We start from the raw sequence: 25,293 nt of genomic DNA on the forward strand, positions 1-25,293 counted from the left end.
TCTGGGTGAGGGTCAGGCTTTGTAGGGGTGTCTGGGTATGGGAGATCCAGATGCATGGGAGTTGGGCAAATGAGGGAGCAGCTCCCCATACAGTGACCCCTTCCACTGCGGCTGAGGAGCGATGGGGGAAGGAAGCAGGGGAGGATGCTGAGCTTCCTGCAGCTGGGGACGTTTCTGGAGATGAGTCTGACGCAGCCCTAGCCACTCGTTAACGGAAGAAGAGGAAGTTCTGCCCTCTCCTGCCTCCAGCCCAGCTGGGACTACCAGCTGATCCAGCTCAGGGCAGGAGCTACTGGCTGGGATGTTCCCAGCCCTGTGGTGGTTTACCTCTCTGCTGGCTGCTCTGAGTGCCTGAAACAATGTACCTGTGCAGCTCGAGAGTGGTGTGTGACTGCTCTTGCAGCTTCCCTTTGCTTCCCTGTCAGTCATTTTTCTGTGGAGCGGCAAAGAAATCAGTGGGGGATGTGAATTCTACACATGCGCAGTGGCGCAGAATTCCCCCAGGAATATTATAGACTCTTTCAATATACATTGCTCATGTGTGGCTTTTATATAAAACTTGAGTAAGCTGGTTCCTTGATTGTTCTAGCCATGCACTTGTTTGGCTTCCTCAAAAGAGCTGATATCCAATATTAAGTGTCACTGTTTTGGTGTGTAAAACTGTAGACGTTGGCTTTTGATATATATTTTTCTTATCTGTCTGCTTCCATGGAGTAAAAAGAAACAGTAATGATCAATAATACTTACAACTAAGTTCATTTTATCTTTCTTAAAAACTAGCTTGTGCACAAGAGTTTCCTCAGACTTGAGATCTCTTCATAAAGTTTTAGGAGTTAAAACAGTGTTATGCTTGTTCTCACAGCAAAGGTGATTGTGTGAATTCAATCCAGTTTGGCCATTTTTGTATTATTGAGAATAGAGGTGTATGAGGGGTGTATTTCATTCTTTTAAAAAACATGTAGTGAATCTAAAACTTCAGACTTGACACATGAATATCCTCAACAAGGAATGTGTGCTTTGTAAAGTGTGAAACAATTTGATTACATTTTTTTGTCATTTTCTGCAGTTCATGACATAAACATAAGGCTGTGTGTCTTTGTTCTTCATGGCATGTACCAGCTACTCATGCCTTTGCTCTTATGGTTTATTTTGTAATCACAACCCTCAGTAAATATAGTCATCTTCATTTGCATAAAAATCCTGGCTTTTATCAGTTATAGCAGTTGTGTGAACCGTGATAAGCCAACCCATAAAAATTACAACTTTCTCTAGAAGGGGTACCGTCAAGATGAGACACCTTGAGAAGAGCAATATCAAGAGTGAACAGATGGACTCTGAAGGAAATAGCAGTTGCATTTGAAATCATAGGTGGTGGCTATTTCAGTTATTAACTGATGCATGGTGTCAGTGGAATTGTACAGGAGTTATAAAAGTATCAGCAATAGGCAACAGGCAGACTGGCAAAATGGAAGGGTAAGAAGTTATAAAGATAGGGCAAAACTGTCAGGGAGACGTGTAGTATACCCTGAGGTCTGATCTGCACTGAAAAGTTACATTGGCATAGCTGCTGTCGTAGAGGTGCAAAACATCCAAATCCCTGAGAGATGGAGGTAAACCAATCTAATCCCTGGCATACGGTGCTAGGTTGATGGACGAATTCTTCTGTTGACCTAGCTACCGCCTCTTGGGGAAGTGGATCGCTTACAGCGATAGGAGAAGTCCTCTTGTCACTGTAGTGAGTGTCTATACTGAAGCACTACAGCAGCATAGCTGCAGCTGTGCTGTTATAGCATTCTATAAGTGTAAAAATAGCCAGATGCTTTCTTATAGTATAATATTTTGTCTCATTCAGATCACCTAGCTAAAGAGTGACACACATCCTCCCTCTAGTTTCTGACCTTCAGAGTTCTTTCTCTTTTACCCTAATTGTAGTGCAAAATAAACTTGTATTCTTTATTACTTGTCTCTACTCACCTTCGTGTTGAGAGAATTGTGGCAGAGATGCTGCAATAACATATAATTTTCCTTTTGTGGGTTCTAATTGAATGGACTGACCTTTCATGGTTACAGCTGGCTTTGCTGTCATGCATCTTCTGCAGCTGTGTGTACAACCCCTTTTGAGAATGAAGTCTGTATATTCAAAGGCACTGAAAAAGCAAGTGGATTTTATTGCCCTTTGGCTTTTATAATTAGGAGCAAGGAAGGGAATTCTTTAGCACAGTATAAAGAGATATTAGCAGAAGTAATGGGATGAAATGGAAAATTTGGGCTGAATATCCAATATTTATTCCCAATAATTGCATTTTATTAGGCCAAGGGATACTCTTCTAAAAGAAAATCTCCATTCCCTGGAGACGTGGACAAAGCACCATAAAATGGACCATGTGGGAGAATCATATGCTAGCAGAGGGAATGGGTTAGACATAGATCTTTCCCATCTTTAATTTCTGTAGTAATAGAGGTAAAATGCCTTTATGAAAAAAGCTGTCAACGGAGTCTCTGGGTGTGTTTCATGCCTGCTCAATTTTGCCATGATCTAAGAGTAGTACATGTACGTTAGCTATATAACATTCCAAATGCTAACATACTTACTTATAGCGTGTTCAGTATTTAGATTCCTTCCCCCTTTCCCCCAAATCTGATTTCTAGTTACATTTCCTTGACTTGTGAGCATTTGGAATGCTAACCTAGTAATTGAAATATGACTTTATATCTCCTGTTCCCCATCACAGGGAAATCCAGAGCTGCATTCATTCCTGGTCTGAGGCTACAATAATTTTCTTCAAGAAAAATGGGTAGATTGCATCATATTTTTCCAATGAAATATGTAATACTGGGTTTTGCCACTGACATCCACCTCTGATATCTTTTTGCTCTTCTAGCAGCCCATAGACACTCTGATTCATTGAAAGTATGGGTAATTATGGATGTGATATCACTTCTACCTGTGTAATCTACATGCCATTTCTAGTGTAAAGTCTGGCTAATGCAGATGATACATGCTACATAGCTGTACATCTCCATTGAGATGTACCTTATACAGTCTAGTAGTGAGGATAAATCTTGATTTATTTTTGTATTAAAATGTTGATATTGCAAAGAGGTGAAATTTGATACATTCAGTTGTACAGAACATGGTTTGGTTCCTCAAAGGAGACTAAGGCATCCAAATCCCATTGAAATTTAATATAAATTAGGTACTTAATTCCATTATCCACCTCCTAAAATTCTCAGTTTACATTGTTTAAATAAATAATTGTTGCTGAAGCAAAAATGAAATGTAGTGAATATATAAGGGGTCTGCAAAAATAAGCTGAAATAATTAAATTTCTTTTACTTTTCATAAGCAATGTCAAAATATATATAACTAATCCTTTTTCAGTCTCTTGGAACCTTAGCTTGTTTCAGTTCCTTCCCTGCCATCATTTCTTGTCTATAAACGTTGAATTTCCTCTTTTAAACCCGCCCCCCCCTTTTTTTTTTTTTTAATAATGTGAAAGCATGAGCTTTCAGCTAACTGTAGGAAGAAATGTATGTCTTAACTTCTTCTTTAGAAAACATTTTCAAGAGTAATTTTTCAACATTTTCTATCTCGCATAGTTGAATAGTTTCTTCAAAAAGGAAAATATAGACATATGTCTCTTTAGAGGTGGGAGGCCATGTATTAAATGCCCTTGGCTAGGATTAACAATATATTGAGGGAAACCTCTGCAGCAACAAAATAGATCTGTGAACAACAAAACATATAGTCTCTGGAAAGAGTAACAAATCCCAGTAACATGAGACTGTTAATTAGATCTGTTCTCCTTTGTAGATGAAGAATGGACAACGATTTTGACTGACTTGATAATATGTTATTGCAGATATGTTTGGCATATTAAAGAGAGAGCCTAAGGAGTGTATAATGTTCTGTGGTCCTTACTCAAAGGAAATGAATGTGAGTTCACACAATTAAGGACCTCAAGATTTGGCCTGCACACGTATACCCCGTCACCTGATCTTAACTTAGTAATGTTTACAGTTGTTATATATGGTTGCTTCTCCTCTCTTTAAGAATGCCATCTGGAGCATAGGATGCTTCTCAGGCAGTTTTGTGGTGGAGTCTGGGTATCAAAAGAAGATGAATAAAACTGCTGCAGAGATCTTATTTGTTTTCAGTTTCTAATTCAAATAGCTTAACATTCCTAACCTGTAAAGTGGAGAGATGATGCTTCATACCGTTGTGATAAGAGGAGTGTTGTACTACACTTGTAGTGAAGTAAATCATAGATACAAAATTACTGCTGTAAGTTTACCACCATTAAAGGAAATCAGGAGTTTTTGTGGTGTTTTGTAGCTATTTAGGAAATCTTAATTAAGTTTACAAGTCGTTCCATATAAATATTAGAAACAAGACAATAATTATTATAACGGTGAGGTTATTTATTTGTTCAGAGTAACATATAGTAATAATAATCAGGTCTCAATATTTAACAGGATGTTCCCATACTATAGAATTAGTCTCATTACACCATTCGGAACATATGGTTTTATGAAATGAGTGAAACTGCTGACTCCACTCATATTTATCAAACCAGGTGTATCTATAAAAAGGATCAAAATTAAAAAAAAATTAGAGAGATGTACTTTGTTTTTACAGATGAATGTACTTTGTCTGAAAAGTGAATTATTGGTAACCAAATATGTAAGTACAGTGTCTGTTTTTCAAGGTACATGACTGATATATTAATTTTTTCATTAATAACAAATGCCCATACACCTCTACCCCATTATAACGCCACCCGATATAACACGGTAAAGCAGCGCTCGGGGGTGGGGGTGGGGGGCTGCACACTCTGGCAGATCAAATCAAGTTCGATATAATGCGGTTTCACCTATAACGCGGTAAGATTTTTTGGCTCCCGAGGACAGCGTTATATCGAGGTGGAGATGTATTTTTGTAACCATTCCACAAGATTTGGACTCTTTTTTTCTTTATCGATTAAGATTATCAGTAGTTTAGTGACTACCAGCAGTTCAGATTAATTTTTCATTTCTTTGAGTATGATCATTTCTGTTAGGAATTCTCAGAAGGATTACCAAAGAATTATATGGTAATAAATATAAAAATTTGTGATATTTATTGTGAATTGGATCCCAATATTGTCTGAGTGGAAATATCCACCATATATATATAAAATCTTCTCTCTGCACAGATTCTGCAGTGCTTGCTCCTAGTCAGTCTGTGTATTTTTTTTTTAATGTGTCTCATGTGAAGTACCATTTAAAAAGTGTCTTAAAGAAATGTTGTTGTATCACGCTGCAAACTGAGGTTGCTGGTCTTCTTCCCCCCCGCCTCAGATCACAGCCTATTGCTTTGGAGTAACTTATTTGTCCAAATCCTTTTTTGCACCATGTCATACATGTACACTTTTTGTTAAGAAAGTTGGCTGCAAAGATTGATACAAATGTAGGGTTTTGTTTGTTTGTTTTTTTCTTCTGGTTGATTGTTTGTTTTCTAATCTCTGCTATTAAAGTTAACTTTCTCAGAATGTTGTATATAGAAAGCTGATAAACATAATGCTGACCTTGAAGATACTGGTACCATGATAGAGTGGGCTGGTTAAAATTAGTTATGATTTCTAAACAAGTTAGAAAAGTTTCTTTGAACAGCTGGCTAACTGTATGTGTTATATGGTTTTCCCAGTCTTCAGAACTCTTAATGGTTTTGGTTAAAATCTGGATGATTTGCAGTGGGTGTTGTTATAAAGGGAAAATAATTTAACCCCTAGTTTTATCCCAGACCCACAAAATACCCTTTGTCAAAAATTGTATATAAATTTCTGGAGGGCTTTTTTTTTTCTAATTGAATCCATAGTAACCTAGCAATATATATACCATCACAGTTTTCTTGTTCAATAAAGACTCAGTGTTTGTCTGGCTTAGATCACCTGCAATTCACTACTATTTTGAGCTGCCTGGCTTGATAGTATCATATAATATTTGGAACTGTTAGTCCACCCTATTCACTAGGTCTACACAAAGTATCTGACAAGATTGAAGTCAGTGGACTTGTGCCTGCTTATCCGGGACTGAATATGACCAAAAATGTTTGCCTTAGCATTTGAGACTTGTTACTCTTTTGCACGCATTTTTTTTTACATTTATCAGTGTGCAGTGTGAGCCTAGCAAATCAACTTCTACTCCAAAGTTCTTTGCTGGAATGTTAGCAGTATCTCTAGTCTTCAGCAGAATCAGTACTCAGTTGAAGTTTTTGGCTCTGATAATAAGGTTCTGTTATGCAAACCAGTATGTTATAAGCAGGCTGCAGAGCCGGATGATCTGGGTTGGGCATAAAACTATTGTCTGCCTTTAATATTTTCTTCTTTTCAAGATTACAAATAATCTCTGCATGGGATTTTCAGAGTGCCTGCTCCAGCTCACTTTGTCCTATGCATCCAGCAGGGCAGTATGGATTTAACAGGGGTACCCTTACAGCTACTCCTCCCAACCACCAGGGGCTCTTGTGGTCTTGGTACTGATAGCAGGGAGTCTCTCTTCTCCTTTACATTTCTGCCCCCCGTCCCAGTGCCCAGCCAGAGCAGGGGAAAGCATGCAGGAAGAAGATGTAGCTGGCTGAGTTGGCATGGGGAGGGAGGGTGGAGGGGCAGGGTCTCCAGCAAGATCAGGCTGAGGCAGCCTTTTTTCTTCCCATCAGCCTTTGTCTCCTTAAGATGTTGGTTCCCTTTGCAGTCCCTGTTGCCCTGGGGGACTTGTTAGGTTACTCCCCAGTTCAATTTGGGTCTTTCAACCTCTGGATAATCTCTGTGCATGGAAACTGATTCTCCCTCTCTGCTGTGTGTCAGAGTGAGGCTAATACAATGCAGCACACTGTAGTGCTTTGTTAATAGTTGATATATATAGGTGTTGTCTCTAGCACATGGCAAGATGGGGCTTGTTCTTGTTTGCTTTAATCAGTGAGGCTGCATGGCTGTTCTCCTCTTGCCACCCCCTATATCTGTCTAGCCTCAAACGTTTGGCCTGAGATCCAGACTTCTGTGGGATATCTTAGGCCCTCAAGACTGCTGCCAGCCCCTTATTACATGTGCCCCTACCTTATGTTTAGCAATGATATGCCAGTTACCTTTTTCCAGACTTGAAGAAAAGCTCTGTGAAGCTTGAAAGATTGTGTCTTCCACCAACACCAATAAAATGTTTTACCTCACCCACCTTGTCTCTACCAAATTCAGATGACATTTAAGGGTGCCACAGGAACAGATACTATGGGCATAAGTGCCAAGACCATGAAGATAAAATTGAGTAGACTAGAAAATCAAAGCAGGCTACAAAGGAGAAATTCTCAAGTCACTGGGCCAGGGTTATATTCTCCAATGTAGTCCGTTTTTCACTATACACCGCATTTCTCCACTTTTCTGTTTGTCTTCCTTGTTCCCAGTTCGGTCTTCTTTCTGTTATTCATGCTCAGAGGAGCAATTGTGACACCTATATAATGTAATTATGTACATTTTGGGAATTAAAATTATCCATGGATGTCTTGTGAAAGGCATTCTCGTATCTTTCTGCAGTCAGTATTAAATTTATAATGTTTTTACCATGTTAAAAGGATGTAGTTAGGTTAAATTTGGCTCCACATTTAGATTTTGTAAATGTAAAAATTAATAAAACCTGAAACCAATAAAATTGTTTCCATTGAATAAAAAGGTAAGTGGAAAGTTGTGCTGCTTTAATAAGTATCTCCATGTAATGTTTGCAACCCAGATATATCAGTTGTGCCAGCCCATGAGAATTTGAAAGTGAAAGTGACTAGAATTTGAACATTAGCTAAAGAAAACCTGATCTAGTCTATTTTCGTTATCCACCTTGTAAAAATGCAGAAAGTAAACAGCATGAATAGTGAAAACTCAGTTATATTTTAATTCCTCTCCTGTTTTATAATTTTAGGTCCTGATCCTACAATGAGATCCATGTGGATGGACACTTGTGCCCATAGGGAGCTGCACTGACTTCTCATTGTATGAGCAGAACCCTAAGATGTTTGTACCAAAGATAAAGATGTTTGAAAATATGGAGTGAAATCCTGGCCCAGTGACTTAAGTGGGGCAAGAAAGTTACCCATGGTTTTTAACAGAAGTCTTCCCTTTAATAATGGAGACTACATCAAAAATGAAATTATTGCTCTGTGTGCTTTAGAATTCAGCACAGGTGAACCTTAGGTGTGTGTGTTTATGTAATTGACTGCAAACAACATAAATTTAAACTGCGGTTGTGTAACATTTTTGTTTAAATGACTGTTGTTGCATATCAGGTTCTTTGAGATATTATCTGTATTTTCAGTTCATTGTAAATATTCCCTAAGATTGTTTTTGAGAATTTTAAAATATTTCACAAAGACTCCTCGTTGTTCTTGTTCTATTTAAATGTTTTATTTAGTTTTTATAAAATTATTTGATATGAGAGGATGATTCATTAATGATATTTTCTGTTGCAGCTTGTTAATCAGTGATGTCCCAGAACTGACCACATTATCACAGTAAGTGTGCAACAGCAATTATCTTTCTTATGATGTTCTGAGAAGCATGAATCATACAGAGAACTGGGATAATATTGTTTACAGTTTACCTGCTTTAGAGCTGATGGTTGTATAATCATCTGAACATAGGGCTAAATTCTGCTCATAAGCCCTGCATCAGCAAGGTACTTAAACATATCAATAGGGATAAAAGTCTAAAGTGCTTAAGGGTAGGCATGTGGTACTTTGCTGAACAGAGTCCTAAATGTTGAGTAACTCCATTGCACTGAAACTGAAAGAATTTGGCTAAGATAATTTTCCATTATCATTCAAGCCTACAATAAAATCTGAACTGCACAGTAGAACTCACTGCAACTATTTCTCACGCCTCTTCCTTTGCATATAAAAATTATGGCCTTCTGTTATTTCCCAGCAAAGCTGTACACTGAAAGCTATTTTCAGATTTTGTATTATTATGGTTCACTTACTGTATTTGCTGTTCACAAAATTCTTTAAATCACATTGGGTCTCATAGTCAGTAGTATAAATTAGCAATATACTTTCATTATTATTTAATTCAAATGACGGACTATATTTGTTTTTGCTAAAGACTTATTATTTATTGAGATAGAGGATGTGCCTAAAACTCAAGGGTCCAGTCTTGCTAATCATTACTTCTGTGACTTAGATCTAGATTTTTAACGGTACTTAAGCATTACTGTGGTCAGAGTAGCGGTGCCCTAAGCCTTTGACTCCTAATTGCCCAATTCCTTTTTTGAAAATGAGACTTAGGCTCCTAAATCAGCTAGGAGTTGCAGTGTTAAGCACAGCACTGCCTAAATATCTCTACAAATCTGGGCCTTAATAAGGTGACCACATTTCCCTATGCTAAATATGGGACACTTGGTAAAATTACTCCAATTCAAGTGAGTTCAATGGCAATCAATCAGAACTATGCAGTACAAACGTTCAAATTAACATGAAATTGACTGATCCCCTGTTAAAAAGAATTCAACTAGATAGTTTTTCTTTTTATTTACCTTCTCATCTTTAAGGCTTTAGGGTTCACACTGGGAGGGGAGACACACACACTCTTCCCCTCCTCCCCACACATGGGGAGATGTGACTCACACATGGTGGGAGGGTGACTGACTAAACTGACCCTCTCTGCCCTCCAAAGATGGCTGGGCCCCCAAGACCGACCTGCCTCTCCTGATACCTGGTGCCGTGTCTTCCTGATGCAAAACATGGGGAGGGGCACGCAGGGTCAGATACCCTCTTCCCTGGATTTCTGCCAGGATTCACACCAGAATATGGCCATCAGCAGCCTTTTAGCACTCTGTGGGAGGGAAGGGGGGGTGGAGGGAGAGAGATGATGTAGTGATGACCTCCACCTGCATAATCCAGCCACCTCTGGCTACAGCATGGCCCTGAAGGGGTTAAGCACTGAGGATGCATTGTGCACTAGGACCCAGGGAAGCTGACTGCAGGGGCTTTAGTGACCCAGCCAGAGAGGTGGCTCAGCAGGGCAGGGTGCCCTGGGGGTGGACCTGGGGGGTGAAGGGGCTGCTGTGGAGGCTGCAGGTTCGGAGTATAAACAGGCTGACAATCACTTTCCCACCCCCACCCCCACTCTAGAAATTAGCTGAGGGGTGGAGAGGATTCCCTGTGCTGGGCTTTGACACATGTGGGGCTCAGCTCCTTTTAGCCACCGCCCTGGGCCAGAGGGTCTTGGGCTTTCCCCCAGAGTGCCAGCCCAGCCAGAGGCGGTGCGGGAAGGAAAGAGCCTGGTGGCCAGGCTGTTGTTGAGCTGAGCACTCTGACCGGGGGCCGGTTCTCCCCATAGCACTGGGAGGGGGATGCTGCCTGCCCAGGGGAATATGGTGGAGCAGCGGGGTTGGCAGGGGAGAGCAGGCAAAGCAGGGAGAGGGAGCACGTAAAGTGCCAATGGATGGGCAGCAGAGGTGACACATAACTGGCTGCTGCCTGGCACCTGCCTATACTCACCAACCACTGCAGCTCGCAGCGCATAGCCAGCACTGGCTGGAAATGGGATGAGGGGCAGGGCGCTTCTGGCCAAGAGCCGGCACACAATGGGGGCTGCGCTAATGGACCAGCAGAGGGAGCAGTCTGCCTCGCATGCTGTATCATCGCCCCGCCACCAGCCCTGCACACCCACCTCCATCTCAGCCACTGGAATCCCCTCCCCACTCATCGATGGTGGACAGGCGACTCATGACCAGGGATCCAGCCAGGAGCAGGACCTGCCAGTACTAATGGGGTGGGGGGAGGACAGAAAATACGAGACAATTTGCCTGTTTTTAAGAAAAAGTCGGGACACCTGCAGGAGGGCTTAAATACAGGACTGTCCCTTTAAAAACGGGACGTCTGGTCACCCTAGGCCTTAGTAGTCCTCGCTAATGCAAGTAATTTCATTTACTTATGTGGGAATGCACACCTTAGTAAGAACTACTCATATTGTTAACTTGGAGGATGTGGTTCTAACTTTTTACACATTTTTTTAAGAATAGAGACTAAAACATTGTTAGCCTGTACTAGCAACATCCCAGTGAATGTGGCCTTACCATACATAAGTCTGAATTATAATGTACATTTATATTGTATTACAGTATTTTATGATTTTTCAGTTGTCTTACGGTGGTTTTGATGTGTTATTCAGTATAGACAGAGGCTATTTTCAAATATAATAAGATATCCAAGTAATATTTTAACTGCTAAATCAATTTTAATCACTTTGAAATTTACATTTGAATAATGAAGACTGATAGAACAATGGTGTGATTACACAAGTTGTGATATTTTGTAGCTTACTGGTCATATGTTTTCCTTATTAATAAAGGCAGTTTATTGTAATATTCCTAATAGGAAGTCAAGTATTTTGCACTCAGTTGAGCTCCATCTATTTCAAGGATAGCCTCAGTATACTTTTAAAAACTGCTTACATCTTACTTTAATAGTTTACTACTAGACTAAATAATTATTGTGCATTGAAATAGAATGGGAGAATAAGCAAAGTCAGTTTGTCTATAGGTAGTTTCAGACAGTTTTTTATCTTCACTTCCTACCTGTCAGGAGTAGAGAATTAGTTTTAGACAGAGATTTGAAATGACTTTATAACTTAATTTTAGTACCCTTCAGATTAGCCATCAGTTCACTTTCTGTCTCCAGTATGTGAAGATAAAGACAGACATTTATTCTATACAGAAATATTTTAACTGTGTGTGTCAGACGATATTATGTTGACTAACAAGAGCCTCTCTTAGTGCCCAGACTGAATATTTTACGATACAGAGCAATCTTGTATTTCACTAGTGACCTTCATGCCTACGTCCCAGAGGTGCTCTACAATCAGTAATGTTAAAATTAGCTCTGGTAGGACAAAAAATTGCTAAAACAATCATTTTTAAGAATGCTGACTAATAGAAATCTTAGAATTTAAAGTCCCGTAGTTGAAAGCATTTTCTTCATTAAACTGGCAATGTTTTCCAAAGCAGAAAATGAAGCTCTGAAAGGCTATACATGTGATTTCAAACCAAATTTAGGAATGGTAAGACCACCAGTAGGGAGGGAGATAAGGTAACCTACTACATGTAAGTAAATGGGAAGCAGCAATCTAAAACAATTGCAAAACATAAAACTGGGCAAGTCAGCAAGCAGGGTTGCAATAATAAATTTAGACATAAGGAAGGAGGAAGATTGTGTCTAGTTTCCAGTAAGAAAATATACTGGTAGTTTTACGGCAGGCAGCAGACATTATGAAACTTACTAGACTATAGAAGGGCAATGCCCCTGCTACTTAGAGATTTAATGATTTTGACAAAAGAACTCCTTTCTTGAACAGGCTTTCAATTAAAGCTTACAACTTTTTCCCTAGGAAATGTTTGGAACTGCTAGAAACTCATGATGAAGAATCTCAAGTGAAAGGCCATAACTCACCCCGCCCTTCCCCCCCGCCTCCCTTCCTATGCTTGCTTTCTTCAGGTAGAGGGAACTTCAGTTATGGACCCTCACAAAATTGCTTGTGTCTTTCAGATGCTCAGAACTGGCTGCTCAAAGCCCTCAGCTGCTGGGCTTCCTGATTTGTGGGGCCTATAATTGCCAGAGCTAAGCTCAGCTTTCATTTGAAGAAAAAAGTTTTCTAGACTCTTTCCTTGCAAAGATAGCCTTGAAAATAATAAAATCATTACTAGGGTTGAAAATTTGTCTCTGACTTCTACAACTCAAGAGTTATTTGTGATCCTGTGCCTCTCCAGCTTGGGGGTCACTTACCCCTAGACCAGTTTGTGGCTATGAGGAACGGTGTCACCCAAGCTTTCTGCTCATGGTATTTGAGCTACTGCTAACTCCTTTGCAGCAGACTGTCGTCTGCTGATCTGTTGCTCTGTTGAGCACCCAGTTTGATCTCTGGCCACAAGAAGATGCTACTCAATAGGATGAGACTCAAATATAAATAAATGGTTAAGATGACAGACATAAATCTGTCTCCTTTTAAGCATACACTTGGATGAGAACAGAAAAGTGTTCTCTAAGTGTTTGCACATGTCCATTTTATTGTAGGTGTGCGTGCTCGCCATGAGCACAGCCACCAGAAAATTTTCCCTCAGTGATATCCATTGGGTTGGCTCTGGAGTCATGCGCTCATAATGCGGGTATAAAGGGTCCTGCTGACGCGCAGCCCTCTCAGTTCCTTCTTACTGCCCATGACGGTTGTGGAACTACTTCATCCTTGCAATCTGGAAGTACGTTCTCAGTGAACTTTTTATTATATATAGTTCTCTCTTGTTCATAGTAGTTACGTTTTTATTAATAGATAGATGGATCAGCGGAACTCTGTTTAGCGGAGTTAGGGTCTGTCTGGTTCTGGGGCATGCCTTGGTCTCCAGGCTTTAAGCCAGTGCCTTGTGCCACAAACCTATGGCTGTGAGCAATCCCCATTACAGCTTTCTTAAATGCCTAGAGGGAAACTCACGTGTGGGAGCACTGTGAGGACACCAGACTGAAATCTATCCTCATAGAGACAGCACTAAGATGTCCCTTGGAACCAGGTCACTCAGATTTGACACTTCAGTCTTAGTAAGGACTGCTTTGGCTGCTGTTTCAGACCTTTGATGCCATTCCTCAGCATCGGTGATCAGGAGAGATGCTTGTTCCACCTCTCAACGGCCTTGGCACTGGAGAGGGTGGACAGTACCGAAGAAAAACGCTCCAGTGAGAGAACCTCAGCATTATTCACTATCCCTGGTGCTGAGGAAGAAACAGAAAAAGACTAATACAGGATGGTCCACTCCATAGCTCCAACAACCCACGTGGCATTGCTGACTTCAGCCCCCAGGCAGGTACCATTGAGTCCAACACTGATGGACTCGCCAACGCAGGAGAACCACTAGAGTTCCAGTGTCTTGGTGGTACCATCTATGCCAGAGGCATTTGCTGCAGTGAGAAATTTACTCTCACTGCTGGTACTGGCATCACCGGCTATGCAGGAGCAGACACTAGTGGCACTGACAGGAAGGACATCTGCGGCACTGAGGCCCCAGTTGCCTTCCAAAGGGAAACCATGATGGCTGAACCCTGATTTCCTTCCTCTCTGCACTGGCCGCCAGCACTGGTCAGCACCGCTCCTCCCAGGTCTCCAGGAATGGAGTATTTGGAGTCGGACTTGGAGTCAGAGTCATATGCCTCTTGCAGGAACCAGCACAGTCAACCCAGTGGGCACTATCCTACCATGGTCCTGGGCCAACACATCCCACCCATGATGTGGCCCCTGGGGTGGAGGAAGATCCCAGAACAATGGCCCTTCTGGAATCCCTGGGCTTTCCCATCAGTGCAGGGTCCCCAATCCAGAAGGTCATACTCGGTGGCATCTGAGTCCAGAGCTGTATCACTGCTTTGCTCAGAGCCAGATCCAAGCTCTGATACCAAGAATCAGCACCTCTAGACCTATCCAGTGCTGAGGGTGAAGAACTGGATAGGTGCCGGCTTCCTTCTCCTCTTCTCCTGATGAGGCGTGACAGGAACAGATATAGTGCCCTCTCAGGATGACTATAGGACTCATCATCAGCTCCTTAAGAGATTGGCCCAAAACCTGGGTATTCAGGTAGAGGAGGTCAGAGCGTCTTCCCAAGCCTTGGTGGACATACTAATGTCACCAGCGACATCAAGAGTGGTATTGCCCCTTAATGAGGCCATTATGGACCCCATTAAGGCATTATGGCAGTCCACAGTGTACTTTCATCTGATGGCAAAGAAGACTGAAAAGAAAATACTTTGGCCCAGCTAAGGGTTATGAATTCTTACATACATGCCCCTCACCAGACTGGTTGCGTCAGCAGCTGATGAGTGACGGAGGGCTAACAAGGGCCAACCCCTAAGACCAAGGATGACAAAAAAATTAGACCATTTTGGCAGAAAGGTCTGTTCAACAAGGGGCCTTCAGCTCAGGATCATGAACCAGCAAGTGCTCTTGAGCAGATACAACTTCAATTCCTGGGGCTCCGTGCTGAAATTTAAGGAGTTGTTACTCCAAGAATCCAGATGTGAGTTTCCATCTCTCGTGGAAGAAGGTAAGTCTGTGGTGAAGGCATCCCTTCAAGTAGCCTTGGATGTGGCTGACTCTGCAGCCCACTTGATGGCCTGATTGGTGGCGATGCCAGAAGCTCATGGCTTCAATCCTCAGGCCTGATGCATGAGGTCCAACAGACTTTGCAGGAACTTCCTTTTTAGGGCATGTTGCTCTTTTCTGAGCAGATGGACTACAAGCTGCACAGCCTGAAGGACTCCAGGGCTATCTGGAAGTCCTTAGGACTTTATACACCGGCGCACATGAGAAAACATTATAAGCCTCAACTGGCCTCTTCATTCTTCCCACCACCTGCCTGGCAGAACTCTCACAGGGAGAGGAGCTTGGGGTTTAGGTGAAGAGCTCCTCCCCAGTCCTTGACCACATCCATGTCTGCTCCCCCCAGACATTCTGGTGAGTCCAAGCAAGCCTTTTGATGGGACACTTGGGAACAATGTACCAAGACAGAATGTGGATCCAACCTCCCCAGTATTTGCAGACCATTTATCCCATTTCTATCAGATGTGGTCCCGTATTACAACAGATCACTGGGTGCTAAGCACGATAGCAGTGGGGTATACCCTTCAGTTCAGTTCTTCCCACCTCCCTCCTCGTTTCTCTTCAGGGACCCTTCTCATGAGCAACTTCTAGCCCAAGAGGTGCAGTTGCTCCTAAGGGTGGGAGCTGTGGAAGAGGTTCCACTGGGGTTCAGGGAATATCTGCTCCTGATATTTCCTAATCGTGAAAGCCAGTGACAGTCTCAGACTGATTCTGGATATGTGGAAGCTTAATGAATACATAAAGAAGCTAAAGTTCTGCCTGGTCTCCTTGGCTTCCATCATCTCGACCCTGGATCCTGGAGACTGGTATGCCACCCTTGATTTGAAGGATGCATACATACATATCTTGATTTTTCAAGGACCCAGAAGGTTCTCAGATTAATTGTGATCCACGGGTACTACTAGTTTGTGGTTCTCCCATTCGGGCTGTCTGCGGCCCTTCTAGTGTTCATAAAATGCACGGCAATCGTTGCAACCTTCCTGAGGAGACAAGGGGTTCAGGTCTACCCTTACCTCAACAACTGGCTGGTCAGAGGTTGGACTGAGGTCCAGGTGAAGTCAGATATAAAGTTAATCCAGTTAAAATTCCAGGATTTAGGTCTGCTGATAAATGCGCAGAAGTCTACTTTCTCCCTGGTTCAAAGGATAGAGTTTATCAGGGTGATCCTCAATTCTGTCTTAAGCGAGAGCCTTGCTCCCCAAAGCATGGTTCCAAGCAATAATGATGCTTATAGAGAGCCTCAAAGATCACCCCATCATGACAGCAAGGAACTGCATGAAGCTCCGGGGCCACATGGCCTCACACACCTATCTGGTGCAGCATGTGAGACTTGAACTCAGACCTCTCCAGGCGTGGCTGATGTCCGTATACTCACCAAACCAACATCATATGGACATAGTTATCACAGGTCCCCCATTGGTGATCGCCTCCCTCAACTGGTGGTTAGACCCATTGGTGGTGTGCGTGGGAATCCTATTCTCAGGATTCCAGCCATCCTTGTATCTCGTTATGGACACTTCAGCGATAGCCTGGGGTGCTCACTTGGGTTCCCTTAAAACCCAGGGTCTCTGGTCTCTGGAAGAGCCCTTGCTGCACATCAACATCAGGGACCTCATGACGTGGACAAGAACATGTCTGTTGTCACAGACAACATAACCACAGAGTTTTATATCAACAGGCCAGGAGGAATGTCACCTGTGCCAGGAAGCACTTCGCTTATGGGAGTTTTGCATAGCTCACTCGATCCATCTTGAGGCCTCCTATCTGCAGGGATCACAGAATGAGCTAGCGGTTCACTTCAGAAGATTCTTCTCCAATCAACCAGAAATGATCCATTCATCCAGATGTCATGAACAACATTTTCCAGAGGTGGGGATCTCCCCAGATAGATCTGTTCATGATGAAGCACAAGAAGAAGTGTCTTTAATTCTGCTCCCTCCTGGGTCACAGCTCTGGATCTCTCACAGAAGCCTTCCTCCTCCCTTGGGTGGATCATATCGTCTACGCATTTCCTTCCATTCCTCTGATACACAAGGTCTTGCTGAGGATCAGAAGGAGCAGATTGCGAGTCACCCTGATAGCCTCTGCCTGGCCACGCCAGCAGTGATTTGCCACTTTCCTAGATATCTCGGATGCCAATCCTTCTACCTTTGTATCCAGACCTGATCTCTCAGGGTGATGGCTGCCTGCGTCGCTCGAACTTTGAATCCCTTCATCTGACAGTCTGGAAACTAGCATGCTCGGAGCAGGTCTGCGAGGAAGCTGTCCACTAGAGCTATGTACCTGGCAAAGTGGAAGAGGTTCTTGATTTGGTTTACGCCAGTGGTTCCCAAACTGGGGTTCGGAAAATATTACGGGGGGTTCTTGGGGAAAAAATTCCATAATGGCAGGCAGAGCTGTCCCTAGAGATCCTGGGCAGCACGGGGCCAGGAGCCTGGAGCCCCCGGACTTCCAAGAGCTAAGCAGATCAAAGCAAGCATATCTATCACACTGAGGAGATTTACACTTCAAGACTCTTTATAAGAAATGGAAAGGGAAGTGGATGTTTTTTGCTGTTTTTAAAATTAAATAGGCAGCTAGTATTGTTTTTTGAAATTATTATGAAGAACAAGTTTAAGCTTTTTTGTAATGCGCATTGTTTGCCTGGACTGCTCAAGACCGGAATGCTTGTGTAGGAGGAACTCTTTGAGTTGGCTTCTTAAATACCTTCATGATGTTTCACATCTGGTATTCCTTGATGAAACATAGGAGCTTTGTCTTATAACAGACTTATTCAAAGTGATACAAGCTATGAAAGTGAGATCTTTAAGAGTGTTGCCATTTTCATAATGTAATAATACTGTAATTATAATAAATAGTGTGTAATATGCATGTCATAAAAACAAATTTTATATTTCCCAGATCACTGCTTTATAATTTATACTCAGATAAAGGAGAAAATCCCTGGAAATATTTATTTTTAGGAGAGGGTTCGCGAGACTGGACACTTTAGTGAAAGGTGTTCACAGATTGTTGAAGTTTGGGAACCACTGGTTTACGCAGAAGGATATCTCAACTATGCAGTCATCAATACCATTCAGTCTGGACTACTTACTGTACCTGAAGCAACAAGATCTAACCCTGTCATCTGTTAGGGTCTGTCTGACCTCAAGCTCAGCTTTTCATCCATGGGTGAAACAAACAGCATCTTTAATCAGTTTCTTAAGGGGTTTGAGAGATTATACCCCCAGGTATGTCACCCAATCTCTCACTGGAACCTCAGCGTGATATCAAAACTGAGAGGAGCCCTATGTGAGCTTCTGGCAATGTACTCTCTGCTCTACCTGTCCTGGAAGTGACCATTACTTCTGCCAGAAGGATCTCAGAGATCTGGGCCCTCACTTCAGAACCACCATACACAGTATTCTTCAAGGATAAGATCCAGTTGCATCCCACTCTAGCTTTCCTTCCAAAGGTGGTTTCACAGTTCCATAGTAATCAGGATATCTTCCTGCTGGTTTTCTATCCGAAACCACATGTCAACAGGGAAGAGTAGAGGTTCCGTTCACTAGACATCAGATGTGCACTGGCCCTCTACATAAAAGGACTAAGACGGTTTGGAAAATTACTCAACTATTCATAGGTATTGCAGCCAGGATAAAATGTCTTTCTGTCTTAGCCCAGAGAATTTCGTCATGGATCACATCCTGCATCCGCACATGCTATGACCTGGCAAAGGTTCCAGCCCCACCTGCCCTGACAGCACATACCATGAGAGCCCAATCATCTTCGACAGCATTTGTAGCACAAGTTCCTGTCCAGGACATTTGTAGAGCAGCAGTGTGGTCCTTAGTTCACCTTTCGTGTCTCATTATACCACCACCCAACAGGCTACAGTTGATGCTGGATTTGGCAGAGTGGTTTTGCAATCAGCATATTGATAAACGCCGAACCCTCCGCCTGCACAACTGCTTGGGAGTCACCTACATTGGAATAGATGTGTGCAAGCACTCGAAGAAGAAAAAACAGTTACTAACCTTTCCATTACTGTTGTTTGAGATGTGTTGCACATGACCATTCCGAGACCCTCCCTCCTACCTATCTGTCTGAATTAGCTGGCAAAAAGGAACTGAGGGGACCGGGGGTTGGCAGGACCCTTTATACCGGAACTGTGAGCATGAGACTCCAGGGGGCACCAGAGTCAACCTGATGTATACCACTGAGGGAAAATTTTCCGGTGGTTGTGCTCAGAGTGAGCACACACACCTAGATTGGAATTGATATGTGCAACGTATCTTGAATAACAGTTATGAAAAGATAGTAACCTTTGTGGCTTTGAGCAATTTTCTCTTAAGCATTTAAAAGAAATCTGTGAGAAAATAGCCGGAGAAGGCTTGCTTGTGCTCAGTGTGGGTCTCTAGCTACAAGGTTATTTTGCATGCTGGTCATGTGCTAACTCAGTGTATCTGTTTATTCTCCATATATAGTTATGGTCACCATAGGATTCCTGGATACCTTGGTAAAGAAAGAGAAGAATTAAATATAGGGAAAACCATACTCTTAAATCAGGAATTACATTCTTGTAGGCACAACCTATTCTTATGAAACTCATATGTGCTCTGCTGGAAAGCAATGTAGTAAGAACACCACCACCCAAGAAAAATGACAGACAATAAAATCTTACTCCCATCTTAGTCCTGTCAAATCAGGACACTTTTGGAGTAAAAGGGAATTTAGGTTCATGTAAGCAATTATCCCAACCCGCACGTGGTGAAAGCAGGTACTTCTTGCATCTCTTACCATCTTCACCCAGGACTCATTCTCATGTACTCAAGCTGCAGGAAAGGCCACTTGAGAGCTTCTAATTGTGTGTACTAGTCCCAGATCAGAAATAATGATTGACACGGTTCCTGAATGCCTGTACAGGTCTGTCTTTTGTTATTTACTGTAATATTCTCAGGATATTATACTGAGAACCATACAACCTCGAAATCTACTTAAAGAGCCCTCAGAAAGGCAGTATAAACTGTTGCCCACTTCCAAAATGCAGATCCAATTAGTCCAATGCCTGAAAAGTAGGTAACCTACTCAGGATATTATGTAGCACCCAAATGCAAAAGAAAACATTTCCTTAAGTTTGTCTTCAGGCACCACCAGTGTACACGCTCTTTGAAAAGAAGGAACCTTCTATGATTGCCTTGTCAGAACATTAGCAGAATTCAGTTAGATCAGAGGTGGGCAAACTATGGCCCGCGGGCCATATCTGGCCCGCAGGACCCTCCTGCCCAGCCCCTGAGCTCCTGGCTTGGGAGGCTAGGCCCCGGCTCCTCCCCTGCTGTTTCCTCTCCCCCACAGCCTCAGCTCACTGTGCCGCCGGCACAATGCTCTCGGCGGCACCGCTGCAGAGCCATGGCGCGACCCGATGCTCTGTGCTGTGTGGTGGCGTGGCTGCCTGTCTTGGTACTCTGAGTGACACGGCTGTAGAACTGCCAGCCACCGGTGCTCCAGGCAGTGTGGTAAGGGGAGGGGCATTGGATAGAGGGCAGAGGAGTTTGGGGGGATGGTAGTCGGGGGCAGGAGTGTGGATAGGGGTCGGAGCGGTCAGAAGGCAGGGAACAGGAGAGTTGAATGGGGGCAGAGGTCCCAGGGGACAGTCAGGAAGGAGGAGGGGTTGGATGGGATGGCAGGGGGCAGTCAGGGGACAGGGAGAAAGGGTGGTTGGGTGGGTCAGGGGTCCTGGGGGGGAAGTCAGGGATCAGGGGGGTTGGATGGGGCAGGAGTCCTGGGTGGGCATCAGGGGGCAAGAAGCAGGGGGGGTTGGATGGGGGCGGGGGCCAGGCCACACTTGGCTGCTTGGGGAGGCACAGCCTCCCCTAACTGGCCCTCCGTACAATTTCTAAAACCCGTCGCAGCCCTCAGGCCAAAAAGTTTGCCCGCCCCTGAGCTAGATAAACTAGAGAGCACATACAAAATACAAATACATGCAAAATTCAAATGGGTGCAGGGCTGCTGCTGGCGCACACCAGAAACAAAGAAAACAAAAAATTGTTAGAAACAGGGGAAGTCTTAAAATTTCAAAGGCAATTGAGTATGTGTGCTAGCTCAGCCACTTTAATGTACCTGAACAAGGATCAAGCAGCTCCTAAGGGAAAAATTTCCCCCTTTTCTTACCCGGGAAGAATTTAGGCTGCTTTATTGAGAACTCTATGCATACTCTGCTCTAAAACCTTCATGGGGAAACTAGATTCAATGATAAGAAAATATAATAAAAGCTTCCTATAAGATTTTAGCTAAACAAATAGCAGTCTAAATTTGGAAGACCAACCAAGCAGAAGGTGGTATAATATTTGGTGAATATTTTACCAAAGAGATAGTGGCTAATTGGGGTGAGTGAGAAGAGGGTTTAACTTTAGAATTTGACCCCAAATTGGAGTCCCATTTATACCTTTTCCCAGACTTTACCGTACAGACTTCCTAGAATTGGTGGGAATTGCATTCAGCTGCAGACGACTTAGAGTAATTAGAGGTGAAAGTTACATAGCTTTCTTTCTAGTTTTCAGAGCCACCATTCAAGGACTTTTCTTGGAAATCGGAGTCTTAGATCAAAAAAGAAGTTAAGGGAGAGTTGGGCACATGTATTAATGCCTACAAATATGAAAGACTTTTCCCTCTGGAGAGAAGAGACTTTTAAAAATAAAGCTCTGTAGCCATTGGTAGCTCTGAATGTCACGTTTGGAGAAGTCCCCAATGTTTGGACTGATGGCTCTGAAAGCCAGAAGTGAATTACCAAGGAAACTAATTTATTTATTTACAGGGAAGGTATGTATGAATTAGTAAGCTAGTAAATTAGTGAGCTGAAGAGCATCAGGTTTACATTTAAGGGAGTTGCGTGAGCATCTCAGTATTATTCTACAACCAGTTCAGTATTCCATCTGCTAATCTGAACAAAATAAATATGGTAGTCTAAGTACAGATTAAATCTGAATTTAACATAGCAGTTGAATTAGAATACAGACTGAGAACCAGAAACTTTTAAGGAGAAATTATTGATAAAGGGAGGAGTAAATGAACTGTATGTTGCCACTCTCAGGTTTCCAGGATGCCCTGTTGCTGCTTCTGCAGCTTCAGTGTAAAGTCGGGCTTCCTGCCTACTGCACTCTCTTCCTTCTTGGAGAATAGCCAATATATCTGCAAATATGCTGCTTCACTGGGCATGTTTCATCCTCTAAACCAGTGAGTTTCCATGAGGGGTATGTAGAGTTCTTCTTCGAGAGCTTGCTCATATCCATTCCAAGTAGGTGTGCGCGCGCCGCGTGCACGTTCGTCAGAAGAATTTTCCCCTAGCAACACCCGGCGGGTCGGCAGGTGCCCCCTGGCATGGCGCCCTTGCGGCACCGCATATATACCCCTGCCGACCCGTCCGCTCCTCAGTTCCTTCTTACCGCCCGTGTAGGTCGTTGGAACAGTGGAGTGTGGCTTAGCTGACCTCCACTTCCCTAGCGTTTCACCCGTTTCTCATCTCTAGTTTTAGTTAATTTTGTAGTTAGTGTTAATTCATAGTTGTTAGTTCTAGTTATTAGAGTAGTTTTTGTATATAGTTGAGGGCTGAGGGTTAATCCTCCTCACCCCTCCCGGGACCTGGGCTCATGCCTGGCTCTCCCGGCTTCAAACAGTGCTCGGCCTGCCGTCGGCGGATGCCAACGGGAGACCCCCATGATCGTTGCCTAAAGTGCTTGGGGGAATCCCATCTCACTGACAAGTGCCGGATCTGTAAGTCGTTTTAAGCCCAGGACAAAAAAGGAGCGGGACTCGCGCTTAAAGCAGCTCCTCATGGAGGCGGTGCTGACCCCTGCAGCTCCAGCACCGAGCGCACCGCAGTCCGCACCGGGCAGAAGTTCTTCATCGGCACCGGAGACGACCGGTACCGCCAGAACACCGCGTCACCATCAGTCTCCGGCGCAGAAGCCAGCCCGGCACTGCTCCCTTTCGCCGAAGGCGAAGAAGTTGAAGGCTCCTGCGGCTGCAGCTACAGCACCGCAGTCTGAGCATGGGAAACCGTGCCGGCCAGCACCGCCATCTGCCACGGCACCGGTTATCCCAGCACCGTCGACTCCGGCCAGGCAAGAGCCGTCGAGTCCGGTGCAAGACAGCTCCCCGGCGGATACCCTGGTTGAGCTCACCGTTCCCACTACGCCGGAGACCTTTGCGTCGGCGAGGGAACTTATAGCCTTCACTGAGCCTTCCCTACCTCAATGCCCGGAACCGCCGGTGCGGGTTCTCTCGTCGGCAGGGAAGCCAGCGATGCTTAGGCCACTGTCCCTCGGAGCAGCGGACAAGCGCCGATCACGATCGAGGTCACGGCACCGCTCCCACTCGCACCGCCGATCTCCTTCACGACGACGCTCGCAGTCCTGGCACTGATCCCACTCTCAGCGCCAGTCGTACTCGCGGCACCAGTCCAGATCACCGGACCGCTCCTCAATGCGACAGTCTACCTCCCGGCACCGCCGTCAACGGAGCCCTTCTTACCGTCGCTACTCCAGATCCCGGTCGACCTCCCGGCACCGTGCTGGTCGCAGGTCCCGGTCGACCGCCCGGCACCGTGCTGGTCGCAGGTCCCGGTTCCGGTCTCGGCACCGGTACGACTCCCGGCACCGTTCGCCGACACAACCCGACACCCGGTACCAGATTCATGGTCTATCCGCTCCACCTTGGCCGTCGAGACATCCCTCGGTTCGTCTCGCCCAGACAGCGCCCTCTATGGGAATGTGCCGGAACACCAAGGTCTGGAACAGCCGCAGCAGTGGTCCTTCTGGATGCCTTGGGCCTACCACCAAGCCCAAGGTGATCCCACCACGCTGGCCCGGTCTGCATCTGCCGCCCGTCGAGTGCCGGAGGCCACTGTCAGTCGCCCGCCACAAGATGACGACAGGTCAACTGTGACCCAGGACCCTGAGGCCGCCCCAGAAATGGCCCCCCCTCAGGAGCAAGAACCTCAGGAGGAGCCTGTGATTCCCGGACTCTCCTCCTCCTCCTCACCGGACGAGGCGGTGACGGGCACTTCAACGTCAGGCCTGCCCCCCATCGACCTTCGGGCCCACCAGGACCTTCTCCGCCGTGTAGCATTGAGCATTAATCTACCAGTGGAGGAGGTCCCCGAGGTAGAGGATCCTGTCGTGGACATTCTGTCGGCGGATGCCCCGACACGGGTTGCTCTACCTTTCATACGCTCGATCCAGGCCAGAGCGGACACGATATGGCAGTCTCCGGCGTCCATCCCTCCAACGGCCAGGGGTGTGGAGAGGAAGTACATGGTACCCCCTAAAGGGTACGAGTACCTCTACACCCATCCTCCTCCATGCTCTCTGGTCGTACAATCTGTCAACGAGAGGGAGCACCATGGCCAACCAGCCCCCGCCCCAAAATCGCGGGAGGCAAAATGTATGGACTTACTCGGCCGCAAAGTATACTCCGCAGGGGGTCTACAGTTGCGGGTCGCCAACCAACAGGCACTGCTGAGTAGGTACAATTTTAACACCTGGCAGTACATGGCCAAATTTACTGAGCTGGTACCGCTGGACTCCCGCCCTGAGTTCCAGAGCCTGCTTGAGGAAGGGAAGAAGATCTCCAGGACCTCCTTGCAGGCCTCCCTCGACGCCGCAGATTCAGCGGCTCGGACCATCGCAGCAGGGGTCACAATGAGGCAGATTTCATGGTTGCAGGTGTCAGGACTGCCACCAGAACTGCAACACACAATCCAAGACCTCCCATTTGAAGGGCAGGGCCTCTTCTCAGATAAGACGGACCCACGACTCCAAAGCCTGAAAGACAACCGCATCATAATGCGTTCTCTCGGCATGCACATGCCGCAGACCCAGCGACGGCCCTTCCGGGCACAACCACAGCGCCCCTACCCCCCGCCACGTCCTCGTCAGGATTTCAACAGACGACGAGGCCGTGTGAACCGACGGCGTCAGTCTGGCTCCCAAGGGGGACAAAATAATGGTTCCGCCAAACCACCACCGGGACCGAAACAAAACTTTTGAAGGTGCGCACGAGAGCAGAGCACCAGTCCTTCCCCGGACTCCTTTCCTTTTTTCCAACCGCCTTTCTCCCTTCCTCCCGGCATGGACCCGACTCACTTCGGACCGTTGGGTTTTGCGCA

General features: G+C 44.8%; 1 protein-coding gene across 24 annotated transcripts in view; it reads left to right on the forward strand.

Annotated features, from left to right (window-relative positions):
• Positions 1-25,293, forward strand: part of BAZ2B (bromodomain adjacent to zinc finger domain 2B) — a 264,100-nt gene that overhangs the window by 53,125 nt on the left and 185,682 nt on the right. For all 24 annotated transcript variants that reach the window (XM_075070184.1, XM_075070185.1, XM_075070183.1 and 21 more), the window contains one exon: positions 8,489-8,530. The gene's annotated coding sequence lies outside the window, so the exon portion shown is untranslated. The remainder of the gene's footprint in view (positions 1-8,488; positions 8,531-25,293) is intronic.

The sequence above is a fragment of the Chelonoidis abingdonii genome, chromosome 10 (genome assembly GCF_003597395.2).
Source record: "Chelonoidis abingdonii isolate Lonesome George chromosome 10, CheloAbing_2.0, whole genome shotgun sequence".
In the NCBI taxonomy this organism is placed as follows: domain Eukaryota; kingdom Metazoa; phylum Chordata; order Testudines; family Testudinidae; genus Chelonoidis; species Chelonoidis abingdonii.